This window comes from Myotis brandtii, unplaced genomic scaffold (assembly GCF_000412655.1).
Source record: "Myotis brandtii unplaced genomic scaffold, ASM41265v1 scaffold39, whole genome shotgun sequence".
NCBI classification, from domain to species: Eukaryota; Metazoa; Chordata; class Mammalia; order Chiroptera; family Vespertilionidae; genus Myotis; species Myotis brandtii.
The window spans coordinates 5,940,442-5,950,528 of NW_005364953.1; positions in this window are offsets into that span (position 1 = coordinate 5,940,442).

Sequence of the window (10,087 nt, forward strand, 5' to 3'; positions counted from 1 at the left end):
ATTTATTTATTTATTTATTTATTTATTTATTTATTCATTCATTATTTAAATGTTATTGGGGTGACATTACTCAACATGAACATATAGGTTCATGTGTGGATTATTAATTTACAAAATCTGTATCTAGGACCATGTGCCCACCACCCAAAGTCAAATCTCCTGTCACGTGGGAGAAGTAATTTTGAAAAATTGTACTGGTTCTCCATTACTTCAAATGTTTGATTTTAGATGTTTGAACAAGACCTGTCAATTCTTCCAAAGAAAGAGGTAACAGGCAAGATTCTGAATGTAGGGAAAAGATGCCAGAGTTAAAGGAGTGCTTCCAATGGGAAAAAAAAGACTGAGAAATAGTATTTTTCTCATAATTATAATGCATGCACTCAAGAATGATAAGAATTTACTCTGTGTGGACAAACTTAAGTACAAATTTGAAGCAATTATTCACATAATTCTGATAAGCCTAGCAACAGTCATGCCTATGTAAAGTTTTATAATTCTCTAGCTCAAATAAAGATGCACAATGCATTATAAGAAAACAAATTAAAGATATTTCAAAGTATAATTGTTGAAATCTTTAGGCCAAGTAAGTTGTTGCTCCTTTATGATCAACAAACAGATGAAGACAATTACTTGTAGGAAAGTAAACTACTTATATAAAATCTCTAACTTTTACAAGTAACTTTTATCAAGCTTAGTAATTATCAGGTGCTATGATAAATATTTAAATGGTTTAAATATTTTAATTGTCATGATAACTCTTTGAGACAACTGTTGTCATTAAAGCCATTATGCAGATGAGGATCCTGCAGCATTATTTTAGGCTGTTTAGCATAGAATGAGTGGCTTAAGCAATAAATATTTATCTCTCACAGTGCTGGAGGCTGGAAGTGCAAGTTCAAGGCACTGGCAGATTTGTTGTCTGGTGGGTGTCCTCCTCTTGGTTGATAGATGGCCATCTCGCTTTGTCCTCACATAGTGGAAGGGGTAAAAGAGATCTCTGGGGTCTCTTTCATAAGTCTCATTTATGAGAGCTTCAGTTTCATGACCTAATCACTTTCCAGAGACTCCACATCCAAATACCATCATGGAGATTAGGTTTAAACAAATGAGTTTTAGGAAGACATAAACATTTAATCTATAACAGGTATTGAAGGTTAGATAATTTTCTCAAGTTTGCATAGCTGGTAGATGGGAGAAATGATCTGAAAAACTGATTTCCTTGGCATCAATATCATGCTATTATTTTTTAATTAAATTTATTTTTATTATTTAAAGTATTTCAGATGACTCCTTATTTTCCCCCATTGACACCCTCTACTCCCCAGGCCTTTATTGCACTACTATTATTTTTAATAACTGCAGATATATACTGACTACAATGAACATTGTCAGTGCCAAAGAGCAAAGCATAATTGTGCCAGTGATAATCTTTCAAAGCTATCACTTGATTATTGCCTTTGTTCAGTTTTCAGCTTTACAATTTTCTAGCTATGCAATCTTTGGAATAGCATGGAAACTAACCCATTATCTAAACTCTCATCTGTAAAACAGGAATAATTAGAATACTTATAAGATATAATTATTAACACACATCAAGATAGAATATATATTGTTCTATATTACAAATCTCAGTGAGTTTTAACATGAAAATCATACAGAGAATATCCTTTAAGAAAAATGAGATTAAATTAGAAATTCAATGCAATAAAATACATGGAAAACTTGAAATTACTTAGCATTAGAGACTATATACGTAGAAAGTCTGTATAATTTCCTCTTATTTTTTCAGTACACCTAAAGCTGCCCTAAAAATCAAATACTATTAATTAAAATTAATTGAGGCCCTAGCTAGTTTGACTCAGTGGATAGAGCATTGGCCTGTGGACTGAAGGGTCCAGGGTTCTATTCTGGTCAAGGGTATGTACCTGAGTTGCAGGATCCATGTGAGGCCTCGGTTGGTGTGTGTGCAGGAGGCAACCAATCAGTGTGTTTCTCACATCGATGTTTTCCTCTGTCTCTCCCCATCCCTTCCACTCTCTCAGAGAATCAATGGAAAAAATATCCTCGGGTGAGAATTAACAACAACAATTTAAAAATTAATTGAAAAAGTCATAGTCATTCTTGTCACAAACATTAATACCTTTCTTCATAAAGAAATTAGTTTTCCTTCAAGACAACATTTAAAACTGATAACATTTTACTATACTTATGTGATTTACATGTCTGTGGATTTTTTTGTTGTTGTTAATCCTCACTGAAGGATATTTTTCCATTGATTTTTAGAGAAAGTGGAAGGCGGGGAGAAACACAGAGAGAAACATTGATGTGAAGAGACACATCTGTTGGTTGCCTCCTGCACCTGCTGACCAGGGCCAGGGATCAAACCTACAACAGAGATACATGCCCTTGACTGAAATTGAACTTGGGAACCTTCAGTCTATGGCAGCCGTGGGCAAACTACGGCCCGCGGGGGGGATCCGGCCTGTTTGAAATGAATAAAACTAAAAAAAAAAAAAGACCGTACCCTTTTATGTAATGATGTTTACTTTGAATTTATATTAGTTCACACAAACACTCCATCCATGCTTTTGTTCCGGCCCTCCAGTCCAGTTTAAGAACCCATTGTGGCCCTCGAGTCAAAAAGTTTGCCCACCCCTGGTCTATGGGCTGATGTTCTATCCATTGAGCCAAACCATCTAGGGATGATTTACATGTTTTGTACATTGGTTTGAGGAAGCGTACTTATTACTAGTAAATAAAAGGAAAGTCAACTTATATGGACCTTATCATCCTTCACATTTAAAATCTATTTCCAAAAAATTACCAGAAGTTTCAAATATGTTCACTTTCATGTCTTTACCTTAAACCTCACACTTAAGCATAAATCTTTAGTCATTATTTTCACAAATAAATTTATAGCAGAGAATTTAAAAATGAAATGTCTCCTCAATTCACTAAATATACAACATTACTTCCACAAAGAATGGAATCTTGAGAATAAAGAAAATGTAAGTGTCATGTCAGAAGAATGGCAGCATGAGAGATTGCCTCATTCTCTTTCCTTGAAGTTTCAACAATTTGAACAGCTATAATTCAACAAGTGATTCCCAACTCACCCACAAACACATCTGAGACATCCACACATTGTTATAATGGCTATTATCAGCAAGACAGGTAATAACAAGTATTGGAGCAGTTGTAGAGAAAAAGGAACACTTATTCACTGCTGGTGGTAATGTGAATTGGTGCAGACACTATGGAAAACAGTATGGTGATTTTTCAAAAATTAAGAATGGAGTTACCATATGACCCAGAAATCCCTCTTCTGGATATCTATTCAAAAACATTTATTTGAAAATATATATGCACCCCTATGTTCATTGCAGCATTATTCATATGGGCCAGGACTTGGAGGCAACAAAAGTGCCCTTTGATAGAAAATTGGATAAAGAAGATGTGGTACATATATACCATAATGCCATTTGTGACAACATGGGAGGACCTTGAGAATATTATGCTAAGTGTATTAAGTCAGGAGAAGCTAAGAACCGTATGATTTCAATCATAGGTGGTATATAAAATGGAAACTCATAGACACAGACAACAATATTGTGATTATCAGAGGGAAGGGAGTGGGTGTAGTGGTGTAGTAAAGGGTAAAGGGGACCAAATATGACTTTGGGTGGTGGGCATACAATGCAATATACAGATCATGTATCATAGAAATGTACACTTTAAACCTATATGATCCTGTTAACCAGTGTAACCCCAATAAATTTAATAAAAATTTAAAAAAATATTCTGCTTCCAAGACAGAAAAAAAGGCTTCTGGATGCATCTAATTTCTTTCCATTAATTTGTTAAGTGTGCTAATTGAGTGGAGACACAATTTATTTTAAAAGTTCAATAACTGTATAATCAGATACAATTTTTACAATAAATCATGTTATATGTATCTTATACATATAATTTTGCAATTACACTTGGGAAACAAGCTATAAATAGAATTATATCTTTGGTAGCATAAAACCATGAAGAAATCTGACAAAAAAATTAAAGTTAAAATTGTCAAAGCGATGAGAGATTCCAAGATGGGGGCCAGGAAGATGGCAATGAAGGAGAGAGTGTAAGTAAGTGAGGGAGCAAAAGGGGAGTGGTAAACATGTGGGGTGTGTGTTTGAGGGAGGGACAGCTAGATCTCGCGGGACCATCAGAAGCTGGCGAACCAGGCTCACACAGCTGGGAAGCCTCTACTATTGCTCTAATCTCTTGGCTCTGCCACAGAGGCCATGCCATCTTGAAAGGGAGAGCTGCTTTGACTGGGAGCCCAACCTCACTTACACTCAGGAACCTACAGCCAAACCAGCCAGGGAACTGCTGCCTCCACTGTGAAACTATGAACACCCAGACTCCAGCCTCCCCGGCTGTGGGTTATTGTGATTTCCGGAGGATGCTCCCCTCCCACAAGCCAGATACTTTAACCGGGGGTGCCATGACTGCACATGTGAATAGCACTGCCTGGGGCTTCACAGAGAGCCAGCAGCCACTCCTTTGACCATGCAGGGAGCCAACAACCACTACCTGCAACAGTGCACGTGAGGGGAGCCAGCAGCCGCCACCTGCAACAGAGAGCGGGATGGAAGCCATCAGCCATCACACATGATAGCGTGCACGATGGGAGCCATCAGCTGCAGCCCATGACAGCACATGAGAGGAGAGCCAGCAGCCACTGCCCATGACCATGCAGGGAGCCAGCAGCTGCTGCCCTAGATAGTGTGGGGGGCCAGCAGCTGCTGCCCATGACCGCGTGGAGAGCAACCACTACCCGCAACTGCCCAAGGAGCAGCTGCTGCCCATGATTGCCCAAGGAACAGCCGCCACCCTGTGACCTCAAGAGGAGCAGCCACTGCCTGTGATTGTGCAACCTGCCACCAGGTCTCCCACTGCAACCACAGGCCCCATGTGATTCGACACCTAGATCCTTCAGTGAGAGCAAAAATAGGGAGACAGAGAAACCCCCAAAGGAAAGAAAAGGAGGAATTGTCAGAAAAGAACTAAATGAAACGGAGGCATGCAATATGTCAGAAAAAAATCATAATAAGGGTCATACAGTTCATAGACTAGATCAGGGGTCCTTAAACTTTTTAAACAGGGGGCCAGTTCACTGTCCCTCAGACCGTAGGAGAGCCGGACTATAGTTTAAAAAAAAACTATGAACAAATTCCTATGCACACTGCACATATCTTATTTTGAAATAAAAAAACAAAACGGGAACAAATACAATATTTGTATTTGCATGTGGCCCGCGGGCCGTAGTTTGAGGACCCCTGGACTAGATGGATGAGAAAAATCAACAACCTATGTAAGAATCAAGAAGAAATAAAGAGTGATATAGCTACAATAAAAAACACTATGGAAGTTTTCAAATAGTAGACTATGAGAAGTGGAGGACCAAATTAGCAAATTAGTAGACAGGGAAGCAAAACACACCCAATCTGAAATGCAATTACAGAAAAAAATCAAAAGACAGGAGAAATAAAGGATATAGCTACAATAAAAAACACTATGGAAGTTTTCAAATAGTAGACTATGAGAAGTGGAGGACCAAATTAGCAAATTAGTAGACAGGGAAGCAAAACACACCCAATCTGAAATGCAATTACAGAAAAAAATCAAAAGACAGGAGAAGAGCCTGAGAGAGCTTTGGGACAACATGAAACAAAGCAGCATATGTATAATAGGTGTGCCAGAACAACTAGAAGATCAAGGGCTAGAAAACCTATTCGAAGAAATAATGTCAGAAAACTTCCCTGATTTGGGGAAGCAAAAAGTCACACAAGCACAGAGTCCCAAACAAAATAAACCCCAAAAGACCCACACCAAGACATGTCATAATTACAATGGCAAATGTTAAAGACAAAGAATCTTAAAGGCTGCAAGAGAGAGGCATAAAGTTACCTAGAAGGGATCTCCCATTAGCTTATCAAATGATTTCTCAACAGAAACACATCAGGCCAGAAAGGAATGGAAGGAAGTATACAAAGTGATGGAAAAGCAAGGAATTGAACCCAAGAATACTCTATCCAGCAAGGCTATCACTCAAAATTGAAGGTGAAATCTGGAGCTTCACGGACAAAGAAAGGCTAAGGGAGTTTATCACTATGAAGCCAACAATGTGAGAAATGCTAAAAGGACTATTGTAAAAAGAAGAAGAAGAAAAACGGGGGGGAAGAAACACAGGCAAAAAAATAAAAATGGCTACAAACAAGTACTCATCAATAACTTTAAACATAAGTGGACAAAATGCTCCAATCAAAAAACAGTGAGCGGCTAAATCGATAAGAAAGTATGACCCATATATTTTCTGTCTACAAGAGACCCATCTCAGAACAAGGGACTCACACAAACTGAAAGTGAAGGGATGGACAAATATCGTTCAGGTAAATGGAAATGAAAAAAAAAAAAAGCTGGGGTAGCAATACTTTATCTGAAAAAAATAGACCTCAAAGTGAAGGCCATAACAAGAGATAAGGAAGGCCACTTCATAATAATAAAGGGAGCAATTCAACAAGAGAATATAACTCTGGTAAACATATATTCATCCAATGCAGGAGCACCCAAATACATAAAAAAATGTGGAAGATATCAAGGGAGAGATCAACAGCAATATGATCATAGTAGGGGACTTTAACACCCCACGGACATCACTGGATAAATCCTCTAGACAAAAAAATAGCAAAGAAAAGCTATCCTAAATGACTCACTAGATCAGATAGACTTAATGTACATTTTCAAAACATTTCACACCACAGTTACAGAATATACATTCTTCTCAAGTGCACATGGGACATTTTTAAAGATAGATCACATATTGAGTCACATGCAAAGTCTCTCCAAATGTAAGAAGATAGATATCATATCAAGCATCTACTCAGACCACAATGGCATAATATTAGAAAGTAACTATGATAAAAACAATAAAAAAAAATCAAACACTTGGAGGCTGAATAGCATGCTATTAAATAATGACTGGGTTATCAAAGAGATCAAAGAAGAAATTAAAAAACATCCTGGAAATGAATAACAATGAAAACACAACAATGCAAAACCTATGGGACACAGTGAAAGCAGTCCTGAGAGGGAAGTTCATAGCATTACAGGCCTCAGGAACGAGAAAGGGATGTGCACTTTCACTACTCTTGTTTGACATAGTACTGGAAGTGCTAGCCACAGAGATCAGACAAGAAGAGGAAATAAAAGGCATCCAAATTAGAAAAGAAGAAGTAAAATTGTTATTATTCACATATGACATGATATTGTACTTAGAAAACCCTAAAGACTCCATCAAAAAACTACTAGACTTAATAAATGAATTTGGAAATGTTGCAGGATACAAAATTAACATCCATAAATCTATGGCTTTTTTATACCCCAATAAAGAACTCACAGAAAGAGAAACAAACAAACAAAAATCACATCACATTTACCACAGCAACACAAAAATTAAGGTACTTAGGAATAGATTTAACCAAGGAGGTAAAGGACCTATACTCAGAAAATTACAGGATGCTGAAAAGAATGATAGAGGAAGACATAAATAAATGGAAGAATGTTCAACAATTGGTAGAATCAACATCATTAAAATGTCCATACTACCCAAAGCAATCTATAGATTTAATGCAATCCCATTAGATTATAAAAATCAGAGCAGAAATAAATTACATAGAGACCAAAAAAAAAAAAAAAAACTCTCAGCAAATTGGGAATAGAGGGATCTTACCTGAACAAAATAAAAGCCATATATGACAAACCTACAGCCAACATCATACTCAATGGTCAAAGTCTAAAATCATTTCCCCTAAGAACAGGAACGAGAAAGGGATGTGCACTTTCACTACTCTTGTTTGACATAGTACTGGAAGTGCTAGCCACAGAGATCAGACAAGAAGAGGAAATAAAAGGCATCCAAATTAGAAAAGAAGAAGTAAATAATAGGCCAGTAACTAAGGAGAAAATTGAAGCAGTCATCAAAAAACTTCCAGCAAACAAAAGTCCAGGGGCAGATGGCTTCACAGGGTAGTTTTACCAAACTTTTAAAGAAGAATTAAAACCTATCTTTCTCAGACTATTCCAAAAAAATTCAAGAGGAAGGCACACTTCCTAGCTCTTTCTATGAAGCCAGCATTACCCTAATCCCAAAACCAGATTAAGACACCATAAAGAATGAGAATTATAGGCCATTATCCCTGATGAAGATAGATACTAAAATCCGGAAAAAAAAATCCTAGGTCATCGGATCCAGCATTACATTGGAAAGATCAAACACCAGTACCAAGTAGGATTTATTGTAAGGATACAAGGATGGTACAATATCTGCAAATCAATAAACGTGATACATCCCATAAACAAGTTCATAGACAAAAATCACATAGTCATATAAATTGATGCAGAAAAGGTATTTGACAAAATCCAACATCCTTTTCTGAAAAAAAAAAAAAAACTCTCAGCAAATTGGGAATAGAGGGATCTTACCTGAACAAAATAAAAGCCATATATGACAAACCTACAGCCAACATCATACTCAATGGTCAAAGTCTAAAATCATTTCCCCTAAGAACAGGAACGAGAAAGGGATGTGCACTTTCACTACTCTTGTTTGACATAGTACTGGAAGTGCTAGCCACAGAGATCAGACAAGAAGAGGAAATAAAAGGCATCCAAATTAGAAAAGAAGAAGTAAAATTGTTATTATTCACATATGACATGATATTGTACTTAGAAAACCCTAAAGACTCCATCAAAAAACTACTAGACTTAATAAATGAATTTGGAAATGTTGCAGGATACAAAATTAACATCCATAAATCTATGGCTTTTTTATACCCCAATAAAGAACTCACAGAAAGAGAAACAAACAAACAAAAATCACATCACATTTACCACAGCAACACAAAAATTAAGGTACTTAGGAATAGATTTAACCAAGGAGGTAAAGGACCTATACTCAGAAAATTACAGGATGCTGAAAAGAATGATAGAGGAAGACATAAATAAATGGAAGAATGTTCAACAATTGGTAGAATCAACATCATTAAAATGTCCATACTACCCAAAGCAATCTATAGATTTAATGCAATCCCATTAGAATACAAACGGCAAACTTCAAACATCTAGAACAGTGGTTCTCAACTTTCCTAATGCCGCGACCTTTTAATACAGTTCCTCATGTTGTGGTGACCCCCAACCATAAAATTATTTTTGTTGCTACTTCATAACTGTAATTTTGCTACTGTTATGAATCATAATGTAAATATCTGATATGCAGGATGTTTTTTCATTGTTACAAATTGAACATAATTAAAGCATAGTGATTAATTACAAAAACAATATGTAATTATATATGTTTTCTGATGGTCTTAGGCGACCCCTGTGAAAGGGTCATTCGACCCCCAAAGGGGTCATGACCCAGAGGTTGAGAACCACTGATCTAGAACAAACTCTCCAAAAATTCATCTGTAATAAAAAAAAGACCCTGAATAGCTGCAGGAATCTTGAGAAAGAAGAACAAGGTTGGAGAGATCACAATGCAAGATATCAAGCCATATTACAAAGCCACTGTTCTCAAAACTGCCTGGTACTAGCACAATAACAGATATACAGACCAATGGAACAGAACAGAGAACTCAGAAATGGACCCAAGTCATTATGCTCAATTATTTGACAAAGGAGGCAAGAGCATACAATGGAGTGAAGACAGTCTCTTCAATAAATGGTGTTGGGAAAATTGGATGGATACATTAAAAAAAATTGGATGGATACATTAAAAAAACACAAACAAACAAAAAATCTAGACCACCAACCTACACCATACACAAAAATAAACTAAAAATGGATATAGGACTTAAATGTAAGGTGATAAATCATACAAATCTTAAAAGAAGCCATTGGCAGCAAAATAGCAGACATCTGTCTTAGCACTATCTTTACCGATACAGCTCCTAGGGCAATGGAAACCAAGGAGAAAATAAACAAATGGGACTACCTCAAAATAAAAAGCTTCTTCACAGCAAAAGAAACCATCAGCAAA